At 39.6% G+C, this 20,334-nt stretch overlaps 1 protein-coding gene across 2 annotated transcripts in view; it reads left to right on the top strand.

Annotated features, from left to right (window-relative positions):
- SLC44A5 (solute carrier family 44 member 5) overlaps positions 1-20,334 on the top strand; it is a gene marked incomplete at its 3' end in the record, with an annotated part of 381,161 nt that overhangs the window by 194,184 nt on the left and 166,643 nt on the right. The gene's annotated exons all lie outside the window — the stretch shown is intronic.

Raw genomic sequence — 20,334 nt, 5'->3', positions numbered from 1 at the left:
TCAAGTTTATTATTTTTTTCTTTGTGGATATCCATTGTCCTATCATATTTACTGAAAAGAACGTACACAGGAAAGGTATATTTTGGTCTGTTTTATCATAGTATTTGAAATACTGAGAAAGTATGTCAAAATCTTCTACTGTGATTGTGGATTTGTCTATTTTTCCTTGCAGTTCTACACATGTACACTTAAAATTTTATTAATTGCCTGTATTACATCTTCCTGGTTAATTGGACCTTTTATCATTATGAAGTGACCCTTTTATTGCTAGTAATGCTTTTTACTATAATCTGTTTTCAGAGATTACATACAACTCCTTTCTTTTGGTTATTATTTACATGCTGTATCTTTTTCCATCGTTTTGCCTCAACTTTTTTCTATCCTTATTTTTTGGATATACATATGGCACATAGTTGGATTTTTTTAATCTAGTGTGACAATTTTTATTTCTCACAGGCACATCTAGTCCATTTACATTTAATGTAATTGTCATTATATTTGAGTTTATATATGTCTTAGTCTGCTACAACAAAATACCATAGACTGGGTGGCTTAAACAACAGATATTTGTTTCTCACAATTCTGGTGGCTGGGAAGTCCAAGATCAAGGTGCTGGCTGATTTGCTTACTGGTGAGAGCCCTCTTTCTGGCTTGAGGATGGCTGCCTTCTCACTATGTCCTCACATGGCAGAGAGAGCTGGCTCTGGTCTCCCTTCCTCTTCTTATAAGGACACTGATCCCATTGTGGTGGTTCCACCCTCATGACCTCATCTAAACCTAATTATCTCCCAAAGACCCTTCCTCCAAATACCATCATATTCGGTGTTGGGACTTCAACATATGAGTTTTGGGAGGACACAAACACTCAGTCCATAACAATATACATCACTTTATATATGTACGTATCCCCTTCTTTTCAAAAGTTCACTTCACGTCACTTTGCTTTTATGAAAGACCTAAAACAGGTACTAAAACATTAGTACCTGTTTTCATTAACTGAAAGAAATTGGAAGAGGATTTTCACTTTTACAAAAACGGTGAAAAGTGGAAATAGCATTCAGCATTTGTTTTGCAGCGCAGCCCGTGTAGAGGCAGCACACATTCCAGGGAACAAGAGTGGCACCGCCAAGCTCCTTCCCCAGGAACTACACTCAGTCTCAGCATCAAGCTGCCATAGCTTTGTATCTGTAACCATCTGTGCTTCATCTCAATTTATTTTGTGCATCTGTTAGCAAATGTGTCCTAAAGTAATTGCTTCTTTGCTTTACCCCATTTTGGCTTATGAAAGTTTTCATAGAAATGCTCTGCTTTTGGATAATGGGGGAAACCTGTATTGTGCTTTCTCATTGCCCTGTCCTTTATTTTTTTTTTAATAAATTTATTTATTCACTTGTTTTTTTTTTTTGGCTGTGTTAGGTCTTCATTGCTGCATGTGGGCTTTCTCTAGTTGCAGCGAGCAGGGGCTTCTCATTGTGGTGGCTTCTCTTGTGGTAGAGCACGGGCTGTAGGTGCACGGGCTTCATTAGCTGTGGCACGCAGGCTCAGTTGCTCCGCAGCATGTGGGATCTTCCCGGACCAGGGCTCGAACCCGTGTCCCCTGCACTGGCAGGTGGATTCTTAACCACTGCACCACCAGGGAAGCCCACCCTATCTGATCTATAATGATTTTTTTTCTCTTTCTTATCTGATTTTGGATTGGCTAATTTTTCTTCCTATACTATTTTCAAAGTACTATTACGTTTTCTTCCTATACTATTTTCAAAGTAATATATACTGATTCTGCTTTTCAAAAATTATAGCATGCATGCACATTAAAGTTTAAAATTCATTAATATTTTACCTGCTATTTATACAAGAAGCTTACAATACTTCAACTCTTGGATTACATTCTATTATTGTTGTAATTTTCTCTTGTTTTATTTAACCCCACAGGCTTTATTATCAGTGGTTTCTATAGCCACTGATTGTTCTCTTCCTCCCTTCATAGGTCTTCACACTACATTTCTTCTTTCATCAAAGAACTTCCATCTGGCTCACTGTTACTTCTCTCAGAAATACATAATATATTTTAGTGAGATGCTGCTGATGGCAAACTTTCTTTTTTTTTTCTAAAAGTTTCTCTATTTCACCTTTTTTGGGGGAACATGTTTTCTCTAGATATAGGGATACTAGATATCGAATTCTATGTTAGCAATTATTATCTTTCATTGCCCCTCTCCATCATCTCTATTCTCTCTTTCTGGAAGTCTGATTTGACATATATTAAAACTTCTCACTCTGTACTTAGTGTATCAACTATTCTTTAATATTTTTCATTCTTAGTTTCTCTGTGCTGCATTCTGGATAATTTATTTTGATTTACTTTCTAGTTTGCCAGTTGCCTCTTCAGCTGTGTCTAACCTGATGTCAAACTTATTCACTAAGTTTTACATTTCATTTACTGTATTTTTCACTTCCAGATTCAATTTGATTCATTTTCAAATCTGCTGGGTAATTTTGCATTTTGTATTTCTAGCACGGCAGATTATTTAGGCAAATCCTTGTCCTGAGTGCTAGATTTCCCTTCCCTAGTTTTTCACTCCCTCCTCTAAATCTGCACAGAATGTATAAGAAATAAGCCCCCAAACTTGTCTTTTGACATTGAGCTCACAATATGTTCAGTCTCTTTGTGAAAAATCCATTTTGTGAGCAAAAAAAATTGATGAGCATTTCTGTCTCACATACGCTCCATAGCATTTACAAGTATAAAACCCAGGCTATTTTATCTTTGACTTGATTCAAGGAGACAGGACTCCAGGAAGGAGTGAGATAAGCCCCCAGGCATCCATTCCAAGTGATTATCTTGTTGTGTAACACACCCCCACCCACTACCCTGAGAAAGAAGAAAGAATATCAATCTCTCTCTTTTGTGCTCTCTCTGAATAGAGGTAACAGTTTAGAATGGGTCATGAAGTAGGTCGTATACTCCTGCTGTCTGCTATTCCCCTGATGGTCATTATAAGTGACTAGTTTGACTGAATGGTGAAAGGCCATAGTTTACCACAATTTTCCCTCAATTATCCTATAAGTAGAGGAATCCACATGATACAGATTCTAATAGTGTACTCCACCTGCAGTTTTTATTAGTTGGATTGTGATGCCTTGTGGGTAGGAAAAAACAGGTTTTCTTTCCTACATTTCAGGCCCACAAATAGGGATGTTTTTCTAGTGATTATGATCTTCCATCTTCTTGAGTTGTGGCAAAAGTCAAAGTTGATAAGCAGTTTAATTTTGTTCTCATCAATAACCTGTGGACGATATGAGGAAGTAGGAGAGATGTTATCACCAGCTACCAAACTGCTTTATGCAATTGTGATAAATTGACCACTTCTTGCTATTTTCTTTAGTGTTTATTCTTAAGTTCAATAGAAAGTCTTGTACTCAACTATAACTTTAAAGATAATTTTCTCCTTTTTTGTTTTACAAAAGTTAATGTTTGTATTTATATAATGATGAAAACTATCATTTTTCCTAACCTTTATTCATTTACTGTGCTATTGCCTGAACTCTGTAGATAGAAAGGCAAGATGAAGTCATTTATTTTTATTTTTAGGGTGAGTAAATATGCTCTTCATTTCCTATCTCTGGTTGTGAAATTGTTCTTATAATTTTTAGGAGGTAGAGGAATAGGGACGGGCATCATAATGAAATATATAACCTATGAAACTGGAAGAAAATAAGGAGTTGCTTCAGTGTAATTAGAGTATGTCATGGGTCTTTTTTTTTTTTTTTGAGTGCCACATGTTGAGCAATAAAATACAAATATGGCTAGAAAGAAATATTAGAAAACCCAAGCTGAATAACCTTCAAACTCAATTCATGTTCTTGTTTGCTTCCAGACTCTTTTTAAATCAATATTTATTCAGAATTTTATTTATTCTGAGAAGATGTGTGATTATCCAATAATTCATGGCTGTTCTATAGCACAAATTCACTGCTTTGTCACAGTAGTCAAGAAAAATCATTTTTTTAAGAAGTGCATTTCCAATGCCCCCAAACGTGCATCTTTCAGCACTGCCTATAAAATCAGTCTATTAAGATGCAGCCTGAGTGCTTTATGTATGTTTTCTTTTACCTGCTCAGTGGAAATGAGGTTGCTTCTTTTAGGTATTACTTCTAAGGTTGGCATTCTAACTAAATGTTAACGATTTGTGTTCATATAGGGCAGACTGTTTCAAATGATGATGCAAACTATTTAGATACCAGCGCTGTGATTAGAAAAACCTTTCTTAAAGTAGGAGATTTGACATTCTGGTGTAACATAGGGTGATTTATCATCCATATGTTTAGGAGGTTACTCAGACTGGGAGAAGAACCACCATTATAAGGTCATGATACCGTGGTATTGTTTAGTTTGAATCAGTGCTGAAGGAGTCTCATTTCCGTTTCCATTAATCTTGCCATGTCTAGTATGGGGTCATGTTTCTGCTCAAGATGAGTTTCTGGAATGCACATCATTTTCTGCATGAAGCATTGCCATCACTATGTGATGAAGCATGGTACCATGCCCTTTCTTTCACCCCCACCAAATGCATTCCTCTGCAGTGCTTCTGGAAATGCCTCATCCGCTCTCACTGCTACAGCCTCAGTCAGGCATCTACCATCTTATGTCTGAAATATGATAGCAATCTTCATGTTGGTGCCTCTGCCTTAACTTTTCTATTTCCTCTGCATCAACCAGAAACAAAAACACATGACGGTTGTGTTACTTTCTCAGGAGACTTGAGGGGCTTTGTACATCCTCCTCCAACTCGCGATGATATACATCATTCCCCTAACTGCTCTCCTCCCCCAGACATTCGCTATGGCTCAGTATGTGCTTTTGTCCAGCCTTCCCATGTGCCACAAAATTCTGTCCTTTAAGCAGGCTCAAAATTCCTCTCCTCCAAAAAGTGATTCCATAAATGTCACACCCATCTTAGTCATTGAAACCATTTTGAATTGTTGGTGTCACTTATAGCCAATGTGACAATTGAACCAAAGTTGAATTGCATCGATTCTGCACAGATCAACTTTGGTTATAAAGGTGATTTACATATCCTTTACTATTTTCCAGTTAGATGGTCACCCCGAAGGCAGAAATTGTTTCCTTCTTTTTTCATTTTTTATGTTTTGCTACTATTATTCTATAAATGACAAAATGGAAGTTCAGAGAGAAAAAAGCAATTCTCTCAAGATCATACAGCTTGTAGGTAGCAGAGATGACATTTGATACCAGGTGATTTGATACCAATTTTTAAAAAAATCTCATTAATAGGTTTTTAATATGATTTGTTTTTGGCGGTACGCGGGCCTCTCACTGTTGTGGCCTCTCCCGTTGCGGAGCACAGGCTCCGGACGTGCAGGCTCAGCAGCCATGGCTCACGGGCCCCGCTGCTCCGCGGCATGTGGGATCTTCCTGGACCGGGGCACGAACCCGCGTCCCCTGCATCGGCAGGCAGACTCTCAACCACTGCGCCACCAGGGAAGCCCCCTAATATGATTTTTTTAAAATTAATTTATTTTATTTATTTTTGGCTGCGTTGGGTCTTCCTTGCTGCGTGCCTGCTTTCTCTAGTTGCGGAGAGCGGGGGCTGCTCTTCGTTGCGGTGCGTGGGCTTCTCATTGCGGTGGCTTCTCTTGTTGCGGAGCACGGGCTCTAGGCACGCGGGCTTCTGTAGTTGTGACTCGTGGGCTCCAGAGCACAGGCTCAGTAGTTGTGGCGCATGGGCTTCGTTGCTCCGTGGCGTGTGGGGACTTCCGGACCAGGGCTTGAACCCTTGTCCCCTGCATTGGCAGGCGGATTCTTAGCCATGCGCCACAAGGGAAGCCCAGATACCAACTTTTATTCACCAGTATGAGATACTGTCTCCCTTACTTCCTTTGTTAACTCCTACTGATCTTGACATTACAAATTGTATGGTAAATTACTGTTAGTGATAGGGAGAGTAATTTTTTTTTACATAAGTGCATTTTAAGGAGTCTATTAACTTGCTTTTAATCCAAGTTGAAATCTATCTAAAATAATTAGCTGATGATTGTCAAGATTGGTCTCCTATTTGTATTTTTATAACCTAAATTAAAGATATGAGAGTTCAAAATTACATTGACATTCTTTTTAAACTTACTCTATAAACATTTATTGAGTGCCTGTTATGTATATATTGATACCAGGCACCAAAGTAGGTAATAGCAATAGAGCAATAACCAAGGTCTAGTTTCTGCCCTGCCGGAGCTATCAATCCAATAGGAGGATAGTTATGTGTATTAGCTTCCTCTGCTGCTGTAATGAATTACCACAAATGAGGTGGCTTAAAAATCACACAAATGGGGCTTCCCTGGTGGCGCAGTGGTTGAGAGTCTGCCTGCCGATGCAGGGGACATGGGTTCGTGCCCCGGTCCGGGAAGATCCCACATGCCGTGGAGTGGCTGGGCCCGTGAGCCGTGGCCCCTGAGCCTGTGCGTCCGGAGCCTGTGCTCCACAACGGGAGAGGTTACAACAGTGAGAGGCCCGCGTAATGCAAAAAAAAAAAAAAAAAAAAAAAAAAATCACACAAATGTATCTTATAATTCTGGAGGTCAGAAGTCCAAAATAGGTCTCAGTGGGCTAAAATCTGGGTGTCGTCAGGGCTGTGTTTTTTTCTAGAGACTCTATGGGAGAAGCAGTCTTCTTACATTTCCAGTTTCTAGAAGTTGCCACATTCTTTGGCTCATCACCCGCTTCTGTCATCAAAGCCAGCAATGTCCAGTCAAGTTTTTCTCATCTTGCATCACTCTGACCTTGTTTCCATTGTTGCATCTCCTTCTTTGACTCTTCTGTCTTTCCTTTCCCCACTTAAGGACTCTTATGATTATATTGGGCTCACCTAGATTATCCAGGATAATCTCCACATCTCATGGTTCTCAACTTAATTAAATCTGCAAAGTCCCTCTTGCCATGTAAGGCAACATTCACAAATTTTGGCATTAGGACATGGGCATCTGTCTACCACTGCATGTAAACAAACACCTTGTTGGTACAGTGTATCAAGGGCAACAGTGCAAATAATAGAAGTATGTATGTCTCAGAGATGAATGGAATTAGTTACCGTGGGGTGGGGTTATATGAAAGTTCTCAACATTGGTCTCCAGTCAAAGTGGGCTCCACTTACTGGCACAGTGTCCTGTAGAATGTCTTTAGTCCTTGTTCTCCTTGACAGTGAGTGGGAAGTTTGTAAGGGGAGCTGTAGGCTTCCTTTAACCATTGCCAAGGGAACAAAGAGGGGAAAGTCATATTATTCAAAGGACAGTATGCAAGATACCTGATTTTGTAGGGGAACCATAGCAGTACAGATTGGCTAAAAGATCAAGTTAAAATGAAGGGTGGCAGGAGATGAGCCTGGTGAGATGGGCCAGGTGGAGAAAGGCCAGATGTGCTGGGTTGAGAAGTCAGAACATCATCCTGTAAGAAATGGCAAAGAACATGGCTCCTTATCCTTTGCTGAGACTTAGAGGAAAGAGAACCCTTTCCTTGTAAGAAATGACAGGCCCTTATTTATGGACACAGCACCTTATACATGTTTGAAAAATAAAGTAAAACAAGTATTTAATTATTCACAATTTTCCACTGACTGTTGTTGAATATCAAAGCAAGACAATTTTGTACGACACTATTTTCCCTTGCTTGTTGGAAAGTTATCTGATGTGCTTGCTCATAATAGTTCTAAGTTCTAGGATACTTGTTTACCCCACCCTTCTCTAAGTCACATTAGATCCTCTGAAGGAGACTACCTGAAGGAATAAAATTAAATGTCTCAGAATTTTGATTTTAATAGCTGATCAATGGTAGTTATATTGTCATTTAAACAGATTGCATTTAAGAAAGAAAAGAGTCTTTCTAAGCATGGCTGGCTGCTTTATCTTGACATTTTCATTCGACAGAGTCATGTGCCATCAGCACCCATGAAGTGAATTAATTACCTGGACTGTTTTTCATAATATTCATGAATTATTTCTAGTAAGAAAAAATTGTATTGTATGCATGCAGTATAAACTGTTAGCTACGATAACAAATGTGCAACTGTCTGTAATGAAAATTTTTTAGCGATTGTATTGTCACAACACTTTTGGTGATCAGAGAGTCATATGAACTGAAAAAGCTTTTAAAATGATTACCTAATCTTAATTTCTTTTTCTTTAAGTGAGAAATATGAATTGCATTTAATTAGCTAAGCTATGTGATAGTGAAACACTGTATCTCCTTTTACTTAGCTGGCCCCTCAGTCAATTTATTCCAGAGATGCAATTAGAGCACATGAGAGCCTCAGAAAAAGCAATGCCTTGTATTGATTTCAGGAAATAAAAAATTTGCATGACAATACAAATTCTGTCAGCACATGGGGCAGGCTGAAGTCATCACTTTTCAGCTGCCATTACTATATGAAATCAGCTAAATCTTATCATTTGACTGTGGTCTTAGTGTATTTGCAACTGAAATATAAGGCAGCCAGAATTTACAATCAAAAAGTGTCAGCTTTTCAGATTTGACAATAGCATTTCATTTATACTACAGTCCACTTTTTCACTTTGTGAGGTGCAAATCACACCAAAATTAGAAGCCAGACTAGACACTTTTAAACCAGTTTTCCCCATTTTTACGTAAAAAGCAAATAATTTCAGGATCAATATAAGTTTTTAAACTCTTTCAATATATCGCCTCTCCCCACTCATCTATGGAATTTCTCTAAGATCATTATTGAGAAATTCACTGCCAGGTAGCTCAACACAGGCTTTGGGATCAGACCATCTGCCTTTGAATGCCATCTCCACCCCTTATTAGCTGAGTGAGCTAGGGCAAATTAGCTTATCCTCTGTGACTCAACTTCCTTATCTATAAAATTGAAGGATAACAATGGCATACATCACAGAATTATTGGTAGCATTAAATGATATAATAAATATACCAGTGCTATTGTATTGCACAGCTCAAGGGGGTACAATTCACACTGTGTTCTATGTGGAATTGTGAAAAATGACATATCTGTGTGTAAATCACTTAACAGCAGTTCCTGGTACAAATAAGCATTCGTTTAATAATCATTTTTCTGTGGAATTTATAATCCTTCTTTCTTGAAATTCTTGAGCTTTCTTGAATATCACTTTTCTGCTTCTCTTTCTATAACTGTTATCTCTTACCCTTAATTGTGGTGTTTCCCAAAGCTCATACGCATCTGATGACCTACTTTTCTCTTACTCCATCAGGTTTGGTCTGTTATGTACATCTAGAATTAAGGACTGTGCATGAACTAAGACAGAGGTTAAGAATGGCATTCAGAATAAAATCAAGTGGCCTAATGGTCTCCAAATCTGATTGTGCATCAGAATTATCTGATGGGACATTAAAAATTTCACATTCTAGGGCTTCCCTGGTGGCGCAGTGGTTGAGAGTCTGCCTGCCGATGCAGGGGACACGGGTTTGTGCCCCTGTCCGGGAAGATCCCACATGCCGCAGAGCGGCTGGGCCCGTGAGCCATGGCCGCTGAGCCTGCGCGTCCGGAGCCTGTGCTCCGCAACGGGAGAGGCCACAACAGTGAGAGGCCCGCGTACCGCAAAAAAAAATAAAAAACAAAAATTACACATTCTAGGTCAACCACAGACCTACAGAATTGTAGTACTTTGTGTGGAGGGGTTGGAAATTGTACCACTCCCCCCCAAAAAGTTTTCGAGATATTTTAGCTGTTCAGCCAGTTTGGGGATGGAAATCTGGAACCAGCAAGAATATCGGCACTAGTGTTCCACATCAGAGTGGAAGATCCAAGTCAAAAAGCACAGGGGCTAGAGACCTGTTGGGAAATAGAGGCCAAGTTCAGAGTCAGTCAAGAGCAGGAGAGACCTATCCATTCATGACACCCTCTGCGCTCCACAGCACCCTCTGCATGTCTCTATCATGGCTCTTAACACCAGTGTTGATATTATAGTCTTGAGCTTATATTTCTTACTCAACTGTGAGATTTGTGAAAGCAGACTTAGTCTCCAGAATTCATCCTTGAATCCCCACCACCTTTTTATTGCAACGATAAAATAATGTTGTTAAAATGAGTTATTGAAACCCTAGGTCAGGTCAAGAGAGTGAGTGTATTAGTGCGACTACTTGGTTGCCTGTACCTAGCAAAAAGCAAGAAAAAGGACTTAAGTATAAGGATACAGTGTATCTCATGAAACTCAACCCCAGGTCTCAGGTAGGGACTGGAACAGGAAGCTGAAGTCTATCAGGATTTCCATCTTCACTTCTCCTTGTACATCTGCTTCAGTAATTTCTTTCTGAAAGCTCGCTTTCTCTGCTTCTCTGGTCTTCAAGCTTTATATTTTGCAGTTCTGATCTCCTGATGACTGACTCACTGTCTATTCTAATTCTAATTCCTGGGATAGAGTGGCCAGAAATGACTGGCCTAGTTTGGGTCTAGTGTCCAAACCAGATCTAGTCACTGATTGCCAAGGAGCAGGCACATGGGAGAAACTTGGCAGCCAGAGACCATGCCTGTGGATTACAGAGGAAGTCAGTTCCCAGAGAAGGGGTGACTAGATACCCTGAAATGTATTTGTCACCATGAGGCAGAGCCAGACAAGCAGTCAGAAAGGAAGCTGACTGTGTGTCAGAGAACTGAAGGATATACAGACTGTCTCAAACAGGAAGCATTTTACTCACTTCCCCGAGTAGGAACCGATGCTGGCATTGCAGGGTATGACCAACATGGGTCTGTTCTGCTGCAACGAGACAGGGACGAGTGTGGCTCCCAGGTGCATTATTTACCACCTGGGTGACAGTGGGTACAGTCCTTAGCCTCTTTATGCCTGTTTTTTTGCATAGGTAAAGAGAAGCTAATAATGGTTTCCAGTCTTCCTACACAATAAGGTTATGTTTTCAAAGTAAACAAAATAATGCATAAGAGCACTTAGTACAGTGCTAAAAACGTATTAAACGTTTAATGCTAAAAACATATTAAATGTTACTGTTATTGTCATTATAACAAGAGATCCTGATATTCTTTATGGAAAATTTATTACTTTTCATGTGGTAACGTTATGACTGCCAAATATTTACCTCAAGATTTGACCCAAGACTTCAGTTTTTTTTCTAATTCTTTAAATTGAAATAGAGTTGATTTACAATGTTGTGCCAATGTCTGCTGTACAGCAAGGTGACTCAGTTATACACATATACACATTCTTTTTTTATTATTAATTTAACATCTTTATTGGAGTATAATTGCTTTACAATGGTGTGTTAGTTTCTGCTGTGTAACAAAGTGAATCAACTATACATATATTCCCATATCTCCTCCGTGTTGGGTCTCCCTCCCACTCTCCCTATCCCGCCCCTCTAGGTGGACACAAAGCACCAAGCTGATCTCCCTGTGCTATGCGGCAGCTTCCCACTAGCTATCTGTTTTACGTTTGGTAGTGTATATATGTCAATGCTACTCTCTCACTTCATCCCAGCTTACCCTTCCCCCTCCCAGTGTCCTCAAGTCCATTCTCTACATCTGCAACTTTATTCCTGTCCTGCCCCTAGGCTCACCAGAACGAGTTTTTTTAGATTCCATATATGTGTTAGCATACGGTATTTGTTTTTCTCTTCCTGACTTACTTCACTCTCTATGACAGACTCTGGGTCCATCCACCTTACTACAAATAGCTTAATTTTGTTTCTTTTTATGGCTGAGTAATATTCCATTGTATATATGTGCCACATATTCTTTATCCATTCGTCTGTCGATAGACACTTAGGTTGCTTCCATGTCCTGGCTATTGTAAATAGAGCTGCAATGAACATTGGGGTACATGACTCTTTTTGAATTATGGTTTTCTCAGGTTATATGCCCAGCAGTGGGATTGCTGGGTCGTGTGGTAGTTCTATTTTTATTTTTTTAAGTAATCTCCATACTGTTCTCCGGAGTGGCTGTATCAATTTACATTCCCACCAACAGTGCAAGAGGGTTCCCTTTTCTCCACACCCTCTCCAGCATTTATTGTTTGTAGATTTTTTGATGATGACCATTCTGACTGGTGTGAGATGATATCTCAATATAGTTTTGATTTGCATTTCTCTAATGATTAATGATGTTGAGCATTCTTTCATGTGTTTGTTACCAATCTGTGTATCTTCTTTGGAGAAATGTCTATTTAGGTCTTCTGCCCATTTTTGGATTGGGTTGTTTGTTTTTTTGATATTGAGCTGCATGGGCTGCTTGTAAATTTTGGAGATTAATCCTTTGTCCGTTGCTTCATTTGCAAATGTTTTCTCCCATTCTGAGTGTTGTCTTTCTGTCTTCTTTATGGTTTCCTTTGCTGTGTAAGAGCTTTTAAGTTTCATTATGTCCCATTTGTTTATTTTTGTTTTTATTTCCATTTCTCTAGGAGGTGGGTCAAAAAGGATCTTGCTGTGATTTATGTCACAGAGTGTTCTGCCTATGTTTTCCTCTAAGAGTTTGATGGTGTCTGGCCTTACATTTAGGTCTTTAATCCATTTTGAGTTTATTTTTGTGTATGGTGTTAGGGAGTGTTCTAATTTCATTCTTTTACATGTAGCTGTGCAGTTTTCCCGGCATCACTTATTGAAGAGGCTGTCTTTTCTCCATTGTATATTCTTGCCTCCTTTATCAAAGATAAGTTGACCATATGTGCATGGGTTTATCTCTGGGCTTTCTATCCTGTTCTATTGATCTATATTTCTGTTTTTGTGCCAGTACCATACTCTCTTGATTACTGTAGCTTTGTTGTATAGTCTGGATTCTGAGAGCCTGATTCCTCCAGCTCCATTTTTCGTTCTCAAGGTTGCTTTGGCTATTCGGGGTCTTTTGTGTTTCCATACAAATTGTGAAAATTTTTGTTCTAGTTCTGTGAAAAATGCCAGTGGTAGTTTGATAGGGATTGCATTGAATCTGTAGATTGCTTTGGGTAGTAGAGTCATTTTCACAATGTTGATTCTTCCACTCCAAGGACATGGTATATCTCTCCATCTATTTGTATCATTTTTAATTTCTTTCATCAGTGTCTTATAATTTTCTGCATACCGGTCTCTTGTTTCCTTAGGTAGGTTTATTCCTAGGTATTTTATTCTTTTTGTTGCAATGGTAAATGGGCGTGTCTTCTTAATTTCACTTTCAGATTTTTTATCATTAGTGTATAGGAATGCCAGAGATTTCTGTGCATTAATTTTGTGTCCTGCTACTTTACTAAATTCATTGATTAGCTCTAATAGTTTTCTGGTAGCATCTTTAGAATTCTCTATGTGTAGTATCATGTCATCTGTAAACAGTGACAGCTTTACTTCTTCTTTTCCGATTTGGATTCCTTTTATTTCTTTTTCTTCTCTGATTGCTGTGGCTAAAACTTTCATGTTGAATAATAGTGGTGAGAGTGGGCAACCTTGTCTTGTTCCTGATCTTAGTGGAAATGGTTTCAGTTTTTCACCATTGAGGATGATGTTGGCTGTGGGTTTGTCATATATGGCCTTTATTATGTTGAGGAAAGTTCCCTCTATGCCTACTTTCTGGAGGGTTTTTATCATAAATGGGTGTTGAATTTTATCAAAAGCTTTCTCTGCATCCATTGAGATGATCATATGGTTTTTCTCGTTCTATTTGTTAATATGGTGTATCATATTTATTGATTTGCATATGTTGAAGAATCCTTGCATTCCTGGGATATACCCCACTTGGTCATGGTGTATGATCCTTTTAATGTGTTGTTGGATTCTGTTTGCTAGTATTTTGTTGAGAATTTTTGCATATATGTTCATCAGTGATATTGGCCTGTAGTTTTCTTTCTTTATGACACCTTTTTCTGGTTTTGGTATCAGGGTGATGGTGGCCTCATGGAATGAGTTTGGGAGTGTTCCTCCCTCTGCTATGTTTTGGAAGAGTTTGAGAAGGATAGGTGTTAGCTCTATTCTAAATGTTTGATAGAATTCGCCTGTGAAGCCATCTGGTCCTGGGCTTTTGTTTGTTGGAAGCTTTTTAATCACAGTTTCAATTTTAGTTCTTCTGATTGGTCTGTTCATATTTTCTATTTCTTCCTTGTTCAGTCTTGGAAGGTTGTGAATTTCTAAGAATCTGTCCATTTTTTCCAAGTTGTCCATTTCATTGGCATATAGTTGCTTGTAGTAATCTCTCATGATCCTTTGTATTTCTGTAGTGTCAGTTGTTACTTCTCCTTTTCATTTCTAATTCTGTTGATTTGAGTCTTCTCCCTTTTTTTCTTGATAAGTCTGGCTAATGGTTTATCAATTTTGTTTATCTTCTCAAAGAACCAGCTTTTAGTTTTATTGATCTTTGCTATTGTTTACTTCATTTCTTTTTCATTTATTTCTGATCTGATCTTTATGATTTCTTTCCTTCTGCTAACTTTGGGGTTTTCTTGTTCTCCTTTCTCTAATTGCTTTAGGTGGAAGGGTAGGTTGTTTATTTGAGATGTTTCTTGTTTCTTAAGGTAGGATTGTATTGCTGTAAACTTCCCTCTTAGAACTGCTTTTCCTGCATCCCTTAGGTTTTGGGTTGCCGTGTTTTCACTGACATTTGTTTCTAGGTATTTTTTGATTTCCTCTTTGATTTCTTCAGTGATCTCTTGGTTATTTAGTAGTGTATTGTTTAGCCTCAATGTGTTTGTTTCTTCTTACACCTTTTTTCCTGTAATTGATATCTATTTTCATAGCGTTTTGGTCGGAAAAGATACTTGATACATTTTCAGTTTTCTTAAATTTGCCAAGGCTTGATTTGTGATCCAAGATATGATCTATCCTGGGAATGTTTCATGAGCCCTTGAGAAGAAAGTGTATTCTGTTGTTTTTGGATGGAATGCCCTATAAATATCAATGAAGCCCATCTTGTTTAATGTATAATTTAAAGCTTGTGTTTCCTTATTTATTTTCATTTTGGATGATCTGTCCATTGGTGAAAGTGGGGTGTTAAAGTCCCCTAATTGATTGTGTTATTGTAAGTTTCCCCTTTTATGGTTGTTAGTATTTGCCTTATGTATTGAGGTGCTCCTATATTGGGTGCATAAATATTTACAATTGTTATATCTTCTTCCTGGATAGATCCCTTTGTCTCTTGTAATAGTCTTTGTTTTAAACTCTATTTTGTCTGATACGAGAATTGCTATGCCAGCTTTCCTTTTATTTCCATTTGCATGGAATATCTTTTTCCATTCCGTCACTTTCTGTCTGTGTGTGTCCCTAGGTCTGAAGAGGGTCTCTTGTAGACCGCATATATACGGGTCTTGTTTTTTTATCCATTCAGCCAGTCTATGTCTTTTGTTTGGAGCATTTAATCCATTTACATGTAAGGTAATTATCAATATGTATGTTTCTATTACCATTTTCTTAATTGTTTTTGGTTTGTTATTGTAGGTCTTTTCCTTCTCTTGTGTTTCCTGCCTAGAGAAGTTCCTTTAGCATTTTTTGTAAATCTGGTTTAGTGGTGCTGAATTCTCTTAGCTTTTGCTTGTCTGTAAAGGTCTGAATTTCTCCATCAATCTGAATGAGATCTTTTCTGGGTAGAGTAATCTTGGTTGTAGGTTTTTCTCTTTCATCACTGTAAATATGTCCTGCCACTCCCTTCTGGCTTACAGAGTTTCTGCTGAAAGATCAGCTGTTAACCTTCTGAGGATTCCCCTCTATGTTATTTGTTGTTTTTCCCTTGCTGTTTTTAATATATTTCCTTTGTATTGAATTTTTGATAGTTTGATTAATATGTGTCTTGGCGTGTTTCTCCCTGGATTTATCCTCTGTGGGACTCTCTGTGCTTCCTGGACTTGATTAATTGTTTCCTTTCCCATATTAGGGAAGTTTTCAACTACAATCTCTTCAAATATTCTCTCAGTCCCTTTATTTTTCTCTTCTTCTTCTGGGACCCCTATAATTTGAATGCTGGTTTGTTTAATGTTGTCCCAGAAGTCTCTGAGACTGTCCTCAATGATTTTCATTCTTTTTTCTTTATTCTGGTCTGCCATAGTTATTTCTACTATTTTATCTCTAGGTCACTTATCTGTTCTTCTGCCTCAGTCATTCTGCTATTGATGATCCCTTCTAGAGAATTTTTAATTTCATTTATTGTGTTGTTCATCATTGTTTGTTTGCTCTTTAGTTCTTCTAGGTCCTTGTTAAACATTTCTTGTTTTTTCTCCATTCTATTTCCAAGATTTTGGATCATCTTTACTATCATTATTCTTAATTCTTTTTTCAGGTAAACTGCCTATTTTCTCTTCATTTGTTAGGTCTGGTGGGTTTTTACCTTGCTCCTTCATCTACTCTGTGTTTCTCTGTCTTCTCATTTTGCTTAACTTACTGTCTTTGCGGTCTCCTTTTCTCCTTTGCGGCTGCAGGTTCATAGTTCCTTTTGTTTTTGGTGTCTGCCCTCAGTGCTAAGGTTGGTTCAGTGGGTTGTGTAGGCTTCCTGGTGGAAGGGACTAGTGCCTTTTTTCTAGTGGATGAGGCTAGATCTTGTTTCTGCTGGGCAGGTCCATGTCTGGTGGTGTGTTTTGGGGTGTCCATGACCTTATTATGATCTTAGGCAGCCTCTCTGCTAATGGGTGGGGTTGTGTTCCTATCTTGCTAATACATTGGCATAGGGTGCCCAGCACTGTACCTTGCTGGTCGTTGAGTGGAGCTGGGCCTTGGCATTGAGATGGAGATCTCTGGGAGGTTTCACTGTTTGATATTATGTGTACCTGGGAGGTTTCTGGTGGACCAGTGTCCTGAACTTGGCTCTCCCACCTCAGAGGCATCGCCCTGACCCCTGGGTGGAGCACCAAGAGTCTGTCATCCACACAGCTCAGAATAAAAGGGAGAAAAAGTGAAAGAAAGAGTGAAGTAAAATAAAATAATTTGAAATGAAATACAATAAAGTTATAAAAATAATTGTTAAAATTTTTTTAAGTAATAAAAAGAAAAGGAAAGAAAGAAGAGAGCAACCAAACCAAATCCACCAATGATAACAAGAGCTAAAAAACTGTACTAAAAAAGAAGAGAAATACAAACAAACAAAAAAACGGACAGACAGAACCCTAGGACAAATGGTAAAAGCAAAGCTATACAGACAAAATCACACACAGAAGCATACATGTACACACTCACAAAAAGAGAAAAAGGGGAAAAAAATATATACATATCATTGCTCCCAAAGTCCATGTCCTCAATTTGGGATGATTCGTTGTCTATTCAGGTATTCCACAGATGCAGGGTACATCATGTTGATTGTGGGATTTAATTCACTGCTCCTGAGGCTGCTGGGAGAGATTTCCCTTTCTCTTTTTTCGCTCAGTCCCTGGGGTTCATCTTTGGATTTGGCCCCGCCTCTGCGTGTAGGTCGCTTGAGGGCGTCTGTTCTTCGCTCAGACAGGACAGGGTTAAAGGAGCAGCTGATTTGGGGGCTCTGGCTCACTCAGGCCCTGGGGAGGGAAAGGTATGGTATGCAGGGTTGAGCCTGTGTTGGGAGAGACCGGTGTGATGTTTCAACAGCCTGAGGCGCCGTTTGTTCTCCCGGGGAAGTTTTCCCTGGGAGTGGCGGGCTGCACAGGCTCCCAGGAGGGCAGGTGTGGATAGTGACCTGTGCTTGCACACAGGCTTCTTGGTGGCGGCAGCAGCAGCAGTTTTAGTGTCTCATGCCCGTCTCTGGGGTCCGCGCTGTTAGCTGCGGCTCGGGCCCGTCTCTGAGGCTCCTTTAAGCTGCAATCTTAATCCCCTCTCCTTGCGCACCAGGAAACAAAGAGGCAAGAAAAAGTCTCTTGCTTCTTCGGTAGTTCCAGACCTTTTCCCGGACTCCCTCCCGGCTAGCCGTGGCGCACTAGCCCCCTTCAGGCTGTGTTCGCGCAGCCAACCCCAGTCCTCTCCCTGGGATCCAACCTCCGAAGCCCGAGCCTCAGCTCCCAGCCCCCATCCGCCCTGGCGGGTGAGCAGACAAGCCTCTTGGGCTGGTAATTGCTGGTCGGCACTGATCCTCTGTGTGGGAGTCTCCGCTTTGCCCTCCACACCCCTGTTGCTGCGCTCTCCTCTGCGGCTCCGAAGCTTCCCCCCTCCGCCACCCGCAGTCTCCGCCTGCGAAGGGGCTTCCTAGTGTGTGGAAACCTTTCCTCCTTCACAGCTCCCTCCCACTGGTGCAGGTCCCATCTCTATTCTTTTGTCTCTGTTTTTTCTTTTGCCCTACCCAGGTATGTGGGGAGTTTCTTGTCTTTTGGGAGGTCTGAGGTCTTCTGCCAGCGTTCAGTAGGTGTTCTGTAGGAGTTGTTCCACGTGTAGATGTATTTCTGGTGTATCTGTGGGGAGGAAGGTGATCTCCACGTCTTACTCTTCTGCCATCTTGAAGCTCCTCCCCTAGACATTCTTTTTTTAAAAAATATTCTTTTCCATTATTGTGTATCCCAGGAGATTGGATATAGTTCCCTGTGCTATACAGTAGGGCCTTAGTGTTTATCCATTCTAAATGTAATAATTTACATCTACCAACCCCAAATTCCCAGTCCATCCCTCTCCCTCCCCACAAGACTTCAGTTTCTGAACTCCAGTTGAACACTGGACTTTCAGTTAGATGTCACTTCAAATTCAAAAAGAGCCAAATCAACCTCATGCTCTTTTTCTTATAACAACTGTATAACCTCTTCCACCTGCTAACATTCCCATCTGTTTTAATAGCATCAACATTTCGTTAAACTGAGATAAAGGCCAGAAGTGACTGAGAATCACAATTTCTAGGTCTGAAATCTCTTTGTTTGGCACCTTTTTTGACTTCTCTCTTTTACACCCTAAGTCTTACTGTTCATCAAGTGCTTTTTTATCTTTTTCATGTAATTCTGTGACTAAGAATGAACATTCATTGGTGGCTTGCTAAGTGCCAGCCACTGTTTTAAGCACTTTTACAGGTATTAATTCATGTAATCCTCATAACATCTTCCTGGCTTAGGTACTATTATCATCCCCATATACAAATATGGAAACTGAGACTCAGAGAAGTGATATGATCTGTCTAGGGTCACTGCTAGTAAGTGATAGAGATCAGGGAGTCTGACTCCAGAGCCATTGCTCCTAACCCGTAAGCCACACGACTGCTCTGTGATGAACCTTGAATCTCTCTTTCCATTACTTGTACCACCATTTGGGTCGTGGCTCACATCACTTTACCTCTATTACTGCAATAGACTCCTGGTTGGTCCCCTTGACTTTGCACTTTGTGATACAACTTATATACGGCCACCAGATTGCTCTTCCTTAATTAAGCCCTGCTTGTACCTTGTCCTTCCTTTGTTCCAAATCCTTCTATGACTCCCTGTGGTCTAGGATATATAAAAAAACTTACATCCCTGGCTTTTTTGGCTTTCTGTAGTTCTGGTTCCATAGTATCTATTCAGCTTTATGTTTTCCTCCTCCTGTTCCATTATCTATGACTACATTTAGGCTGATCTTTTCACCATTCCTGCAAACATGCTGTTCTTTCCTAACTCTGTGACTTCATACATCTCTAAACTTTATTTGTCCATCTCAAGATATTGTGGCTCTAGGAACCCTTCCTTACTAATCTAAACTGGATGTGACCTCTCCTTCCTTAGAACGTTCCTAACGCTTTCCTTGTAACCCCTCTTACGATATCACATTCTGCCTTATTTGATAGCGACTTGTGTTCTTTTCTTATTTCTCTCCCTGCTTCACCACTTTGTTAGCCTGTTGAAGGCAGAGACTGTGTTTCACTAAATCTTGTATCCCCTGCAGTGCTTCTTCTAATGCAGAGCACATAACAGGTGATCAATACATAGTTACTGAATTTAACAGAATTCTAGTTTCACTCACTCAGAATGTTTCTCTTTTCCCTTTCGTTTTGTTCCAGTCTTTCACAAAAATCTCACTTCTTGAATGAAACCCCCTTGACTGCTCTAGTCCTTGATGAAACCTACTTTCTCAGAACTCTTGTAACTCTTGTAACTTCAGGCCGATACATATAATTTAGTACTTGATTAATCATTTTATACGGGTATATTCATTGTTCATGTATTACAACACAGGGCCTGATATATGAAGATTCTCAACAAATATTTGTTGAATGAATCAATATGTCGATCTTGCCCCACCAACTGCAAGGTCTCGAAGACAGGGACCATGCTTTATAGATCTTCTGTATCCCCTTAGAGCTCTCAGCATGTAATAGGTGCTTTATGAATATTTGCTGACTGACTGGCTCTGGTATTTCTGTTGCAAGTCTGTCCTTACCTTCCTGTTGTTCTGCCCTCAGCCTGTGATTACACTGAAGAGGTTTCTGAGTCCTCAGGTCTGATTTCCCCACTGAGAACAGG

The sequence above is a fragment of the Stenella coeruleoalba genome (assembly GCF_951394435.1).
Source record: "Stenella coeruleoalba genome assembly, chromosome: 1".
Classification (NCBI taxonomy): Eukaryota; Metazoa; Chordata; class Mammalia; order Artiodactyla; family Delphinidae; genus Stenella; species Stenella coeruleoalba.
This window is presented reverse-complemented; position numbering and strand designations above follow the sequence as displayed.